Source organism: Canis lupus, chromosome 18 (assembly GCF_003254725.2).
Source record: "Canis lupus dingo isolate Sandy chromosome 18, ASM325472v2, whole genome shotgun sequence".
Taxonomy (NCBI): Eukaryota; Metazoa; Chordata; class Mammalia; order Carnivora; family Canidae; genus Canis; species Canis lupus.
Window position 1 is genome coordinate 35,860,163 of NC_064260.1, and position 13,109 is coordinate 35,873,271.

Sequence of the window (13,109 nt, forward strand, 5' to 3'; positions counted from 1 at the left end):
ATACCCTGTTTTATTTCACTTTGCTTTATTGTACTTCACAGATAATGCATTTATTATAAATTGAAGGTTTGTGGCAACCCTGCATTGAGAAAGTGTACTGGCGCCATTTCCAACAGCATTTGCTCACTTCTTATCTCTGTGTCACATTTTGGTAATTTTCAGAATATTTCAACCGTTTTCATTATTGTTTGTTATGGTAATCTGTGATCAGTGATCTTTGACGTCATTATTGTAATTGTTTTGGAACACCAGAGACTGTGCCCATCTAGGACAGTGAATTTACCAATAAATGTTGTGTGTTGTTTTGCCTGCTCCCATTTTCCATCTCTCTGGGTCTCCTTGTGCCTACCTAATATTCTCTGAGACATAACAACATGAAATTAGGCCAATTAATAACCCATCAGTGGGCTCTTAGTGTTCAAGTGAAAGGAAGAGTCCCACCTCTCACTTTAAATCAAAAGCCAGATAGGATTAAGCTTTGTGAGGAAGGCATATTGAAAGCCAAGATACCCTGAAAGACCTCTTGTGCCAAACAGCCAAGTTGTGAATGCAAAGGAAAATTCTTGGAAATTAAAAATGCTACTCCAATGAACACATGAATGACAAGAAAGTGAAACCTCATTGTTAACATGGAGAAAATTTTAGTGGTTTGAATAGAAGATTAAAGTAGCCTTAACATTTTTAAGCCAAAGTTTAAGCCAGAGAAAGCCCCTCTCTTCAGTTCCATGAAGGTTGAGGGAGATAAGGAAGCTTCAGATGAAAAGTTTGAAGCTAGCGTAGATTGGTTCATAAGGTTTGAAGAAAGAAGCTGTTTTTTTTTTTTTTTTAGAAGCTGTTTTTATAACATAAAAGTACATGGTGAAGCAGCAAGTTTTACAGAAGATCTACCTAAGATCATTAACAAATGTGGCTATACTAAAATACAGATTTTCAAGGTTGACGTAGGCAAAGCAGCCTTTTATTGAAAGAAGATACCATCTAGGACTTTCATAGGAAGAGAGAAAAAGTTGATGCCTGGCTTCAGAGCCTCTAAAGATAGGCTGATTCTCTTGTTAGGGGCTAATGTAGCTGGCGACTTGAAGCCAATGCTTATTTCTCATTCTGAAAATCCTAGGGCCCTTAAGAAATATGCTGAATCTATTTCACCTGTTCTCTATAAAGGGAACAACAAGCCCTGGATGACAGCACATCTATTTACAACATAGTTTATTAAGTTCGCAATTGAGATTTCACACGCACACACACACACACACAAAAAAAAAAACTAAAAAAGATTCTTTTCAAAGTGTTATTGCTCATTGACAGTGTATCTGGTCACCCAAAGGCTCCTATGAAGATGTGCAACGAGATTAATGTTTTCATGCCTACTAACATAGCATCCATTCTGCAGCCCATGAATTGAGTAATTTCAACTTTCAAATCTTATTATTTAAGAAATAATTTTTTAAAGATTTTATTTATTTGACAGCACAAGCAAGGGGAGTGAGAGGCAGAGGGAGAGGGAGAAGCAGGCTCACCATCGAGCAAGGAGTCTGATGCATGGCTCAATCCCAGAACCCTGGGATCGATCATGGCCTGAGCCAAAGGCAGACACCTAACAGCCACTCAGGTGCCCCAAGAAATACATTTCATAAGGCTGTAACTGCAATAGTGCTTCTGATGGATCTGGTCAAAGTAAATTGAAAGCCTTCTGAAGGAAGGATCACAATTCTCTCTCTCTCACTGTGTGCCTATCATAAAAATAAATAAATAAATAAATAAAATAAAATGATCATAGGATTTAGGAAGTTACATAAACTTAGCTAATAAAGCAGTGGTGGGGTTTGAAAGGATGGACTCAATTTTTTTTTTTTTAAGATTTTATTTATTTATTCATCAGAGAGAGAGAGAGAGAGAGGCAGAGACACAGGCAGAGAGAGAAGCAGGCTCCATGCAAGGAGCCCAACGTGGGACTCGATCCCTGGTCTCCAGGATCACACCTTCGGCTGAAGGCAGCGCTAAACCGCTGAGCCACCTGGGCTGCCCTGGACTCAATTTTTGAAAGAAGTTCTGCTGTGGGTAAAATGCTATCCAACGATATTGCATCCTACAGAGAAATCATTCATGAAGGGAATAGTCAGACTATGTGGCCGACTTCATTGTTGTCTTATTTAAAGGAATCGCCACAGCTCCCCCAGCAAGCAGCACCCTGATCAGTCAGCAGCCATCAGCGCTGAGGCAGCACCCTTCACCAGCTAAAAAATTATGACTGACTGAAAGCTCATATGATGGTTAGCAATTTTTTTTAGCAATAAACTATTTTAAGGTATATTTTTTAGACATAATGTTATTGCATACTTAATAGGCTACAGTGTAGTGTAAATGTGACTTTTATATGCCCTCGGAAACCAAAATATTAATTTGAGTCACCTTATTGTGATACTTGCTTTATTGTGGTGGTTTAGAACCTGCAATATATCTGAAGTATGCCTGTAAAATTTTATCATTCTTCATAATGAAAGATTCAAAAATAAGTTTATAGTCTGGTATTCTCAGGTAAATTCATTTTAAAAATAAAGCAAATCATGTTTCCTTTTTCTATTAACATCTCTTAAATGAATTCACATGAAATTAATGAATTGCTATCATATGTGATGATCATTTTACCTTGCTGAGCATTGGGATATATTCATTTTAGAGCTTATCAGTAGTTCAGTCATGATTCTCTAATTGAAGTAGTTATGTCAACCCTCTTAGTTGGCTCAAGGTCTTGAGCCCTTTTTTTTTTTCTTAAGGAAAAGCTTTTTGTGATAAAATTTACCCTTTTAATTATTTCTAAATATACAATTCAGTGCCATTAGGTGTATTTACAATGTTCTATAAACATTGCCACTGTCTGTTTTCAGGTCTTTTTTTATCATCCCAAACAACTCTTTGCCCATTGAGCAATAATTCCCCATTCCTCCATTGCCCAGCCTTTAGTATTTTTATTCCACTTCCTGTCTCTCTGAGTTTGCCTGTACTTCATAGAAGTGGAATTATATATTTGTTCTTTGTTATCATTTGCATAATGTTTTTCACTTAGCATAGTGTTTTTCAGAGTTCATCCATCTTGTAACATGTACCAAAACTTCATTTCTTTTTATGGTTGGGTAATATTTCATTGTATGTATATAGCACATTTTGTTTATCCATACATTTTTTTCCTTAAAGATGTATTTATTTATCTCAGAGAAAAGGGAGAGGGGTAGAAGGCAAGAGAGAGGAAGAGAGAAAGAATCCTAAGTGGACTCCACACTGAGCAGAGCCTGCTATGGATTTCAGTCTTACCACCCATGAGATCGTGGTCTAAGCTGAAGCAAGAGTCAAATGCTCAACTGACTGAGCCACCCAGGTGGCCCTGATCCATACATTTTTTTGATAGACATTTGAGTTGTTTCCTTTTACCTATCATGAGTAGTGGTGCAATGAACATTGGTGCACAAGTACCTCTTAGAGTCCACACTATCAGTTCCTAGGTATATACCTAGGAGTGGAATTGCCAGATCATATGGTAAATCTATGTTTAACTTTGTGAGGAACTGCCAAAAACTGTTTTCCGCAGTGGCTGATCCATTTTTGCATTCTCATTAACAGTGCACAGGGGTTCTAGTGCTCAGCAACTTTTGTTTTTTCTGTTTTTTGGATAATAGTCATCCTGCTGAGTTTGAAGTTGTATATGACTGTGGTTTTGACTAGCATTTTCCTAATGATTTGTGATGTTAGCCTCTTTTGCAGTCTAGATAGATGAAGGATTATCCAAGTTGTCTGATGCTGATTTTTTTTTTAACAGTTCCTTCCTCAATTTATCTCTTTCTCTTGCATTTTACTATAAGCAGCAAGGAGAAACCAGTATACATCTTTAACACTTTGCTTGGAAATCTCCTCAGCTAAATATATAAATTCATTGTTTACAAGTCTTGCTTTTCACCCAGTGGTAGAGCACAATTCAGCCAAGTTTTCTGCAACTTTAAAATGAGGATTGCTTTCCCTCTGGTGTCTAATAACATGTCCCTCATTTCCTTCTTGAGGCTTTACCGGAAGTCCTTTAACATTCATGTTTCTACAACATTCTGTTCCTGACCAAAATCTGTAATTGATTTTCTAGAATTTTCGTAACAAAATACTACAAACTTCGTAGCCTAAAACAACAGAAATTTACTTGATCACTCTTGGAAACCAGAAGTTCAAAATCAAGGTATCAGCAGAGCCTTGTTTGTTCCAAAGGCTCAAGGGAAGAATCCTTCCTTGCTTCTAGCTTTTTATGGCTCCTGTTGCTCCTTGGCTTGTGGCAGCATAACTCCAACCTTTGCCTCCATTTTCACATTGTCTTTTTTTCTGTTTCTCTTTATGTCCTTTTTGGTCTCCTTATTCTAATCCTAATTCTCATTGGATTTAGGACCTAACCCTAATCTAGTATGATCTCATATTGGCCTGTACCTTAACTATATCTGCAAAAACTCCACATCCCAATAAGGTCACATTCTGAGATTCTTGATGGACAGGAATTTAGGGGGAGGGAGGAACACTACTCAACTCACTACAGTCTCTTTTTAGGTAATTATATTATAAATGTATTATAATCTGTTCATAATTTTTAAAAATAAACATTATATATAATATTGTGTGATTATTTTTAAATAATTAATACCATTAGTGTTAGTATTCATATTAGAGAGTCCTGAATAGGGAAATCACTTTTCTTTACAGACTTGACAGTATATATTAGAAGTAAGGGTTTATTTCATGTATCTTTGCTTTTTAATGAAAATGTGCACATGCACACACATGAATAAAACGTACTGAAAGTTCTTTTGACTTTAAAAAGTTTGTTACTCAAGGGGTGGTGGAAAGGGAGGTGGGCAGGGGGTTGGGGTGACAGGCACTGAGGGGGGCACTTGATGGGATGAGCACTGGGTGTTATGCTATATGTTGGCAAATTGAACTCCAATAAAAAGAAATTTAAAAAAATAAAAAAATAAAAAGTTTGTTACTCATTATTTATTCAAACTGAGGTGATAGACTCTTAAATCACTTCTTTATTAGAATAGAGGTGGTCTCAAATTGATTGGAATGAGTGTGTGAGGTTAAATTTTCTTGAGATTTTTCAGAGTTTCAAGATTGACTCCAAAATGTTGAGTTCTTCGAATATTTAATGACTCAGAGGAAAAAAAATATTTTTACAAGTAGCAACAAGATAATTTAAGTTTATTGAATTTCCAGTCAGGTTAGATTGTTAAGATCAACAACAGTGCCTGTGAATGGGTAAAGAGTATATTTAAACAGGCTGCTGCAGAAAAAACTCACTTTTAAGGGTCCTAACATAAAAGAGATAAAGGTGATACAGTCGTAAAAGGAAGAGTTTGAATAAAACAAAAATTGAGATTGAAACAAATATATTAGAAAAGAGACAGAGGATAGACTGATAGAAATAAAAGTATCACAAAAAAGTGAAATGTACACAAGCAAAGGCAAGAAATAGAATAAGAGAAAGTCTTTAAGGAGGGCAAAATATAAGAAATAATTCCATGAATACCTTAATGTTAAAGGGTAGAAGACTGATACATCAATTTCTTTGACTTCATTAAAATTAATAATACTTATTGGAGAATCACTGTAGTCTTGATAGCATATTTGTCAAGCTTTTCATATTTTATCAGAAAATAGTAGGAACCATTTTATATATTATTCATTAAATTTCAAATAAATATCATTGATATATTAATATATCAATATATAATAATGTGTATGATGTAAACTATATGTTATCATTTCAGGATGAATATGTTTTAATGGCAAATATTTATTCTTCAGTGTAGAGACTGAAATGTTGCATGTAAACATGTATGAAACTTTGACATCTCAAATAAAAGTGGAGATAAAACTTTACTTATTTTTGAAGTAAAATTGACATACAGTGTCCTGTTAGTTTCAGGTGCACATCATAGTGATTTGGTATTTTTGTACATTATGAAATAAGTCTGTCACTAAAGTTACTATAATGTTTTTGACTACATTCCCTATACTATATATTATATCCCCATGACTTATTTTTTTTTATAACAGAAAGTTCATTTTATGTTTGTAAAAAAAAACCTTTTTTTCCAGTCAGAGAACGGACCTGGAGCTATTTTAGTTGAATAGGAGCAGGTTTTGACATCCAAGACAGTATCAAACATAGTGTGTTTTTCTTTTTTTTTTTCAGTGTGTTTTTCACTTGTCACCTTTTAACTCATCATGGAGTATTTCTGCAATATCATGTATATTTACTTATAATTAGTAAATATTTGATGAATCAGTTTTAACATCCACATTATGCACTACTGTGCTGCCTTTTCATTGTTAAAATTAACCTCAGATATTCATGCTGACATATAGAAATGATGTTATATCCTGTTACTTACAAATTGTTTGGAGTTTGATGTATTAGAACTGCATATGGTTGGCTTATCTCCTTTAAGTCCTTGACCACTGTTCTCTTTAGTTTGGTTGATACATCATGTCACCCACTTACTTTCTTCTGTTTAAATTTTCTGGTGGATAAAAGGACTTTAATATAATTCTGGGTTTTTAAAAATTGTTTTATCCAAAGTGTTACTATATATCTGAATTTATAATCCCATCGACCCACTGAGAGAAATATATACCTTAACAACTAAGAGATATTTAATAATATTTTATAGTAATTCAACTTAACACGGCTGAGGGAATCCTTTACCTAATATAATTTTGATTTCCTGCTTTAGGAATCCTGAACTCGTGGATTACCCATATATACTCTCAGACATGCTTTAGATGATATTTTCTGGAAGCCTTGCAACTGCCTTAAAAATTGAATGTATTGTATAACAGACCTATGGTAAGTGTTTTTTTTTTTTTCCTCCTTTTTTTTCTGTCGGTTTCATGTTCATGTTAAGTCTTATGAATGTTGTAATGCTGCTCCCTGCTGGACACAGTGTAATTTTTTAAAGTTGGCACTTAATAGATGGGCAAATAACTGGTTAGCTGGATCCACTAAAGAGGGTGCATTCATAGGAAAACAATAGTATACAACAGAAGCAACTTTATTATCATAATGAGTGATAGCATTGTGATAGTGTTGATATCTGGAGTATGAGGAAGTTGCTGATGGTCTTGCTTCTGTTTCATTGTCTGCTTCGTGTATAGTGGCATCTATAAGTTATAACAAATATATGTTGAAAGATGCTTGTAGGTGTTGGGATTTTCTACGTTGTATGTGTATAATGTTTATAACTGAAGCCAGTTTATTATTTTTATTCTTCTTATTGTTAATCTTTTTTTGTAATTTAATTCCCTGTACTTTTGTTTTTCCAAAGGAAACATTTAAAACAGCTCCAGTATAATTTAAATTAGGCATTATTGGATCTGTTTTGAATGAATCACCTTATATTACACTTTATACAGTGGACTTTAAGTGTAAATTGCATTGTATATCCATCCTATAATCCAGCTATCATGTTTTCTTGTACAAATAGTGAAAATATTTTCAGAGAGCAAAATTGGGCTGGACCTTAAGTATCATGTCTCTGTCCATCCTACCATGAAACCTCACATTGTATGCATACACAGATGCTCCCAAAATTGCTAGAAAATGTGTGACAGTTAAGAGTGTTTTTCTTCTTACTAATGAGCTAAAATATATTTTTTGGAGTACATCCTATATAAAATTATTACCTGGATATAATCTAAATTATTTCTGAAAGCATACATTTCATTGAAAAGAAGAAAGAGTAACAGAAACAACACGGAGTTAAGCAAAGATTTAATAGTTTAACTATTCTTGTACTCTTTAATGGGCTGATACTTTTTTTGTAGCTATTGGGAAATATTTGAGTGAAGTAGACTCTTAATTAGGATTGTGGAGAATTAAGCATTTATTTTCTTTATTATTAAATATTAAATCACTTATTTCTTATTTCTTCTAAAAATTAGAAATGTAAATAAGTAAATTGTTAGCAAAAAAGAGGAATTCTTTTCCTTCTCTATAAGAATGTATTATTTCAAAAAATATACTATTTTAAACTTATTATAAAACAACATAATATAGAAACATAAATGTGGGGGTGCCTGGGTGGCTCAGTCAGTTAAGCACCTGCCTTCAGCTCAGCCCAGATTCTGGAGTTCCAGGATCAAGCTTCGCCTCATCAGGCTCCTCATTCAGCAGGGAGTCTGCTTATCCTTCTGACCTTCCCCCCCTGTGCACCCCCCCCTTGCTCTCTCACTCTCTCTCAAATAAAGAAATAAAATCTTCAAGAAAAAAAAAAGAAAAATACATAGTAAAAGAAGTAAATATAAAGCAAACATCCATGTAACCATAGATAATTTTGGCATCCCAGAAACCCTTGATACATCTCCTTTTTGTTCAGAAGTAACCAATGTCCTGACTTTTATGCTAATTATTTATATAATTCTATATAATTTTTATCATTTTTATGTGTATTTCTTAGCAACATGTTCACTTTTTTTTGTCTTAATTTTTATGGAATCACATGTATTTTTTGTAAACAATTTAATATTTTTATTGGTAATGTTTTTATTTTGGAGAAGGGTATAAAGAATTAAAGATATCAATGTAAAGTCAGAGAGGACTCTCTTTATTGTACTGGGGAGCTTAGGGACAGGAGGAGTTCTAAAACATTTAGATGTAACATTAATTAGGGTGGGATCAAGTTGCCAGGGGACAGGGTAAGTGGGAGGCTTGAAAGATGGTTAGGAAGGGACAGCATTCTTCAGGAAAGGGTATAGGCTAGGGGTGGAGGTATTACACTAATAGGAACTGTCATAATGCAGTTAGAAAACATGGGAAAACAGGTGAGTTATCTAGTGTGCACTGCTTGCAGGACCCAAAACCTGATACAGTGCTTGCATTGTGTTTCTTGGAACAAGTCTAGGGGCAGAAGCTCAGAACCCCTATCAGTAGAGATGGAGGCCACCTTGGTGCTGACGCTGCCACTGCTTAGCAGGGTGAGGAAATTCCCAGGAACATATGGCCCAGGCTTTGCAGCAACATGGAGGTCCAACTGGAGCAGCTCCCTGAATACTTTGGACCAAGTCCTTGAGAGTCACAGCTCAATGGAGTACAGCTTATAGAATGTGGCTTTGATGCTAGGCTGCCAAAGAAGTTCCAAGGATTTTACTTGTGTATGTTGAAGGTGATGAGGGTGATGTCCTTTTTGTGCTTGGTGTTCTCCTGACCTGGGTCACATCACAGCACACATTCCTGCTGGGGTCCAGCTTTTTCCAAACTCCAGCACCTCAGGGATGTGTCATCTTCCAGCAGCTGGAAGAAGTCTTTGTTCTCCATTGAGGCATGAAGAGGATGGGTCCTCTTCTAGCACCAGTGTTAGCACTCTAGTCAGCTGCAAGGTCTCCATTGCCTTGTTTAGCCATTTTTGCAGGTGTCAGCTTTGATTGCAGAGACAGAAAGATGGCTGGGGGTGGTAGAGCTGAGGTCTGGACCCTATGGCTAAACCAAGAGCTCATGTTGGATACTGACGAAAGATTAGCACCTGTGACTGCCTTCATGCTTTCCTTCAGGATTTGCTTGCCTGCCTCACCATGATCCTGATATGGCTACTGGGTGCCCAGTGGGGTATCAGGCAGCATTGGACATGGGTGGGTCAGCTGGTAGTGCCATTGTCTGGAATCATATGTATTCTTTCTTCCTTTATTTATTGTTCTGCTTTGTAGATCATTTATGTAGTTGCAGGTAATATTCATTCCTTTTCATCATTTTATGTTATTCCTTTGGAATGACTATGACAGAATTCATTCATGCTCTTGTTGGTGGATATTTGGGTTATTTCTAGTATGTGGCTATTATAAATGAAATTTCCATGAATATTCTTTTACATATCATATGTTGTTTTTTATGTGTATCAGGTAGAAAAAGTCATATATTTTCAAGTTAAAGATAATTCATTATATGGTATTTTAAATTAATTTAACTGAGTACATGAGAAATTTGTTGTATCTTGAGAATAACACATATTCAATATTGGAAAAGATTCTGAAATGATTATAATTTCTTTTACTTTAGGCCTTAAATGTAAATGTAAAGTAGCATATAGTTTGTGATAGTTTCAAAACAGTATGTATGTAGATAGATGTATAGGTATAGTAAAGAAATAGATGATAAGACTTAAGGTAGTAACTCTGTGGTTTACTTTATTAGTAAATTCATTCTGTTAACATGCCATATTTTGTATAACTCCTTCACTTTACTGATGAAGAAACTAAGGAGGGCTAGAGAGATTGAGTCACTTGGACAGGTCATTTAGCAAGTTGGAGCTAGAAACCAGATCAACCTGTCTACTTAGCAGTCACAATGTAAAGAAAACAAAGTGAAAAGTGAAATCAGGATATTTTTTTTTTAGTGTATCCAGCCATTTAAGTGGAAAATTTGCCTGACTAGCTTTCAGAAATTATCAGATATCTTTTTGACTGTTAACCAAAAATTGTCTTAGGACAGGGAATTCCATGTTTGAAGCCCCCAAAATGTTACCACACTTTATCATAGTTCATCTCCTAAAAGATGGCCATAGTATAGTCTAACCTTGGGAATTTTACTTTGAGTGATTCCTCGTTCATTAGGCATCAATAACAAATGGTATATTTCTCATCCGTTAATTTTGTGGATAATTGAGTCTTATCCTTTTATGTGCCAAAACTTGTTTTGTATGAAAATTTTTTCAAAATGTTTTTAAAATATAAAATTTACCCTTCTGTTAAACAGAACAAATGGAGTATAATTTAAGGTTATTTAAATTTTTTTGCTTGTTGTCAGAGTTGTCATAGTGAAACATCAGTCACTTGACAGAATTTAAGTGATTTCCTCAGAGACTTTTTGCTGTTCTCCTATATTGTTCTCAACTGATAAGTTTTGTGTCCTGGGACCTTGTGATGTGTGGTGTTTGTTTTGTTTTGATTTACTTTTGTTGTCTTTTGCTGTCAGTGCGTTCTATTGACTCTAATATTAAAATCAGCATTTGCCTAACATACATTGTTTAGGTGAGAGCTTAAGTGTGGTTCTGCGCCATCTACTGACTAAGGGCACAGAAGGTGTGGCAGGTTTTAAAAATTGACTGTGGGTTCATCAACTAAGCTAACCACTTTGTTTCAGAGGACTGAGATTATCTGACTGCTGATTTCTGAATAATTGAGATGCAGCATAGATCGCATATACCAGTGCATCCTCATTTGGGTAATAAAAATTATCATGCACAGATTTTCTTACAAAACAACGATATTAAAACTGGAGTCGCTTAAGGATTTCTTCAATGGGAAGTCCAATTGACAAAAGTGGGTATTTTCTAATTATAAAACAGTTGATAGGATTGGCATTGAAATTAAAAAAAATGTATTAGGTGACACAGCCATTTGAGAATGGCAGTCATAAAAATTAAACCACCTTTGAAATGATAGCTTTTTCAAGGACAATATAGAAGTAACACAGATTTGGTTTCAGGAAAACTATTCATTTCAAAGTGAAATGCATTTGATTACTTATGCAATTATAAACTACTGAATGTGAATTTAAAAAATACTAGGGTAGGAGAGTATATTTGTTTTTATTTGTTTTTATTTTTATTTTTTTAAAGAGTTTATTATTCATGAGAGACACAAAGAAAGAGAGAGAGGCAGAGACACAGGCAGAAGGAGAAGAAGCAGGCTCTACTCAGGGAGCCCGACATGGGACTCGATCCCGGGACTCCAGGATCACACCCTGGACCGAAGGCAGCACTAAACTGCTGAGCCACCCAGGCTGCCCTATATTTGTTTTTAGATCAGAGGAAGGATAGATATAATTGCTATCCCAGTACATCATTATAATTTCCTATGTCAGTGAGGTTTTTGAAAAATCCTTTGTTTTTAAACTTACTATGTGAACAGATTTTACATGTGTAATTGGGGTAAAACAAACAGTTTTATGTAGTTTTTTTTGCAATAAGAACATCTTTGGGAATTGCCTTATGAATAAAATATCTTAGAGGCCCAAAGAGAGAAATAGCTTTTCCTAGGATACATTGAGATGTTTCAGTAGTGGAAGTGTAAAATGACACAACCCCCATAGAAAACAACAAATTGGCAATTTCTAGAAAAAGACCAATGCATTTACACATTTGTCTTTATACTAATTCCAGAAATTTATTACAGATATGCTTGTGTACTCATGTAATAACTTATATATAGGAGTTTCTGCTATAGCATTTTTACAGTAGCCAAAGATTGGAAACACCCCTAATGTTTATCATTAGGGTGCTGGTTAAATGAACTGTGGCATATCTATACAATGAAATATTCTACAGCTATGAAAAGAGAGAGGATATTTTCTTTCTTTTTCTTTTTTTAAGATTTTATTTATTTAATCATGAGAAACAGAGAGAGAGAGGCACAGGCACAAGCAGAGGGAGAAACAGGCTCCATGCACAGAGCCCAATGTGGGAGTCGATCCCAGGCCTCCAGGATCACATGCCCGGCTGAGGGCGGCGCTAAACCGCTGAGCCACTGGGGTTGCCTAAGAGGATATTTTCTGAATGCAGATTTAGAAAGTTTTGAAACATACATTGCTATTTTAAAAGAGCAAAGTTCAGGGGTGTCTGGCTGGCTCAGTCAGTAGAGTGTGCTACTTTTGATTTTAGGATGCTGAGTTCAAGCCCCATTTTGGGTGTAGAAATTACTTAAAAATAAAATCTTTAAAAGGGCAGAGTTCATTGTTTAGTAAACTACTTATTGCTTAAAGGGGAAGGAAATAAAAATATATATTCATATTTGCTTATGTTTGCAAAAATAAAATTTGAAAGGTTATACAAAATCTCAATCGTGTGTGGATGGATAGGGAAAATGAAGTAGATGGGACTTTTAACTGTATATCATGTAGACTGTTTAATTTTTGAATATATTAATGTGTTACTTATTAAAAATAGTTTTGTTTCATTTGTAAATCAAATGAGAGGGAAAGGGGTAAGTCTGTTATATTTGCCACAAAATTAGCTAATTTAACTCCTTTATCCCCAGAGCCCGTTAGTTAGCACTGAATTAATATTTGTTATAGAAATGAAAAATGAATC

General features: G+C 34.9%; 1 protein-coding gene across 7 annotated transcripts in view; it reads left to right on the forward strand.

The window, feature by feature from the left end:
* Window positions 1-13,109, forward strand: part of IMMP1L (inner mitochondrial membrane peptidase subunit 1) — an 82,610-nt gene that overhangs the window by 13,893 nt on the left and 55,608 nt on the right. For 6 of the 7 annotated variants that reach the window (XM_025452361.3, XM_025452364.3, XM_025452362.3 and 3 more), the window contains exon 2: window positions 6,765-6,877. The exons of the other annotated variant lie outside the window; for it this stretch is intronic. The gene's annotated coding sequence lies outside the window, so the exon portion shown is untranslated. The remainder of the gene's footprint in view (window positions 1-6,764; window positions 6,878-13,109) is intronic. 7 annotated transcript variants of the gene reach the window in all.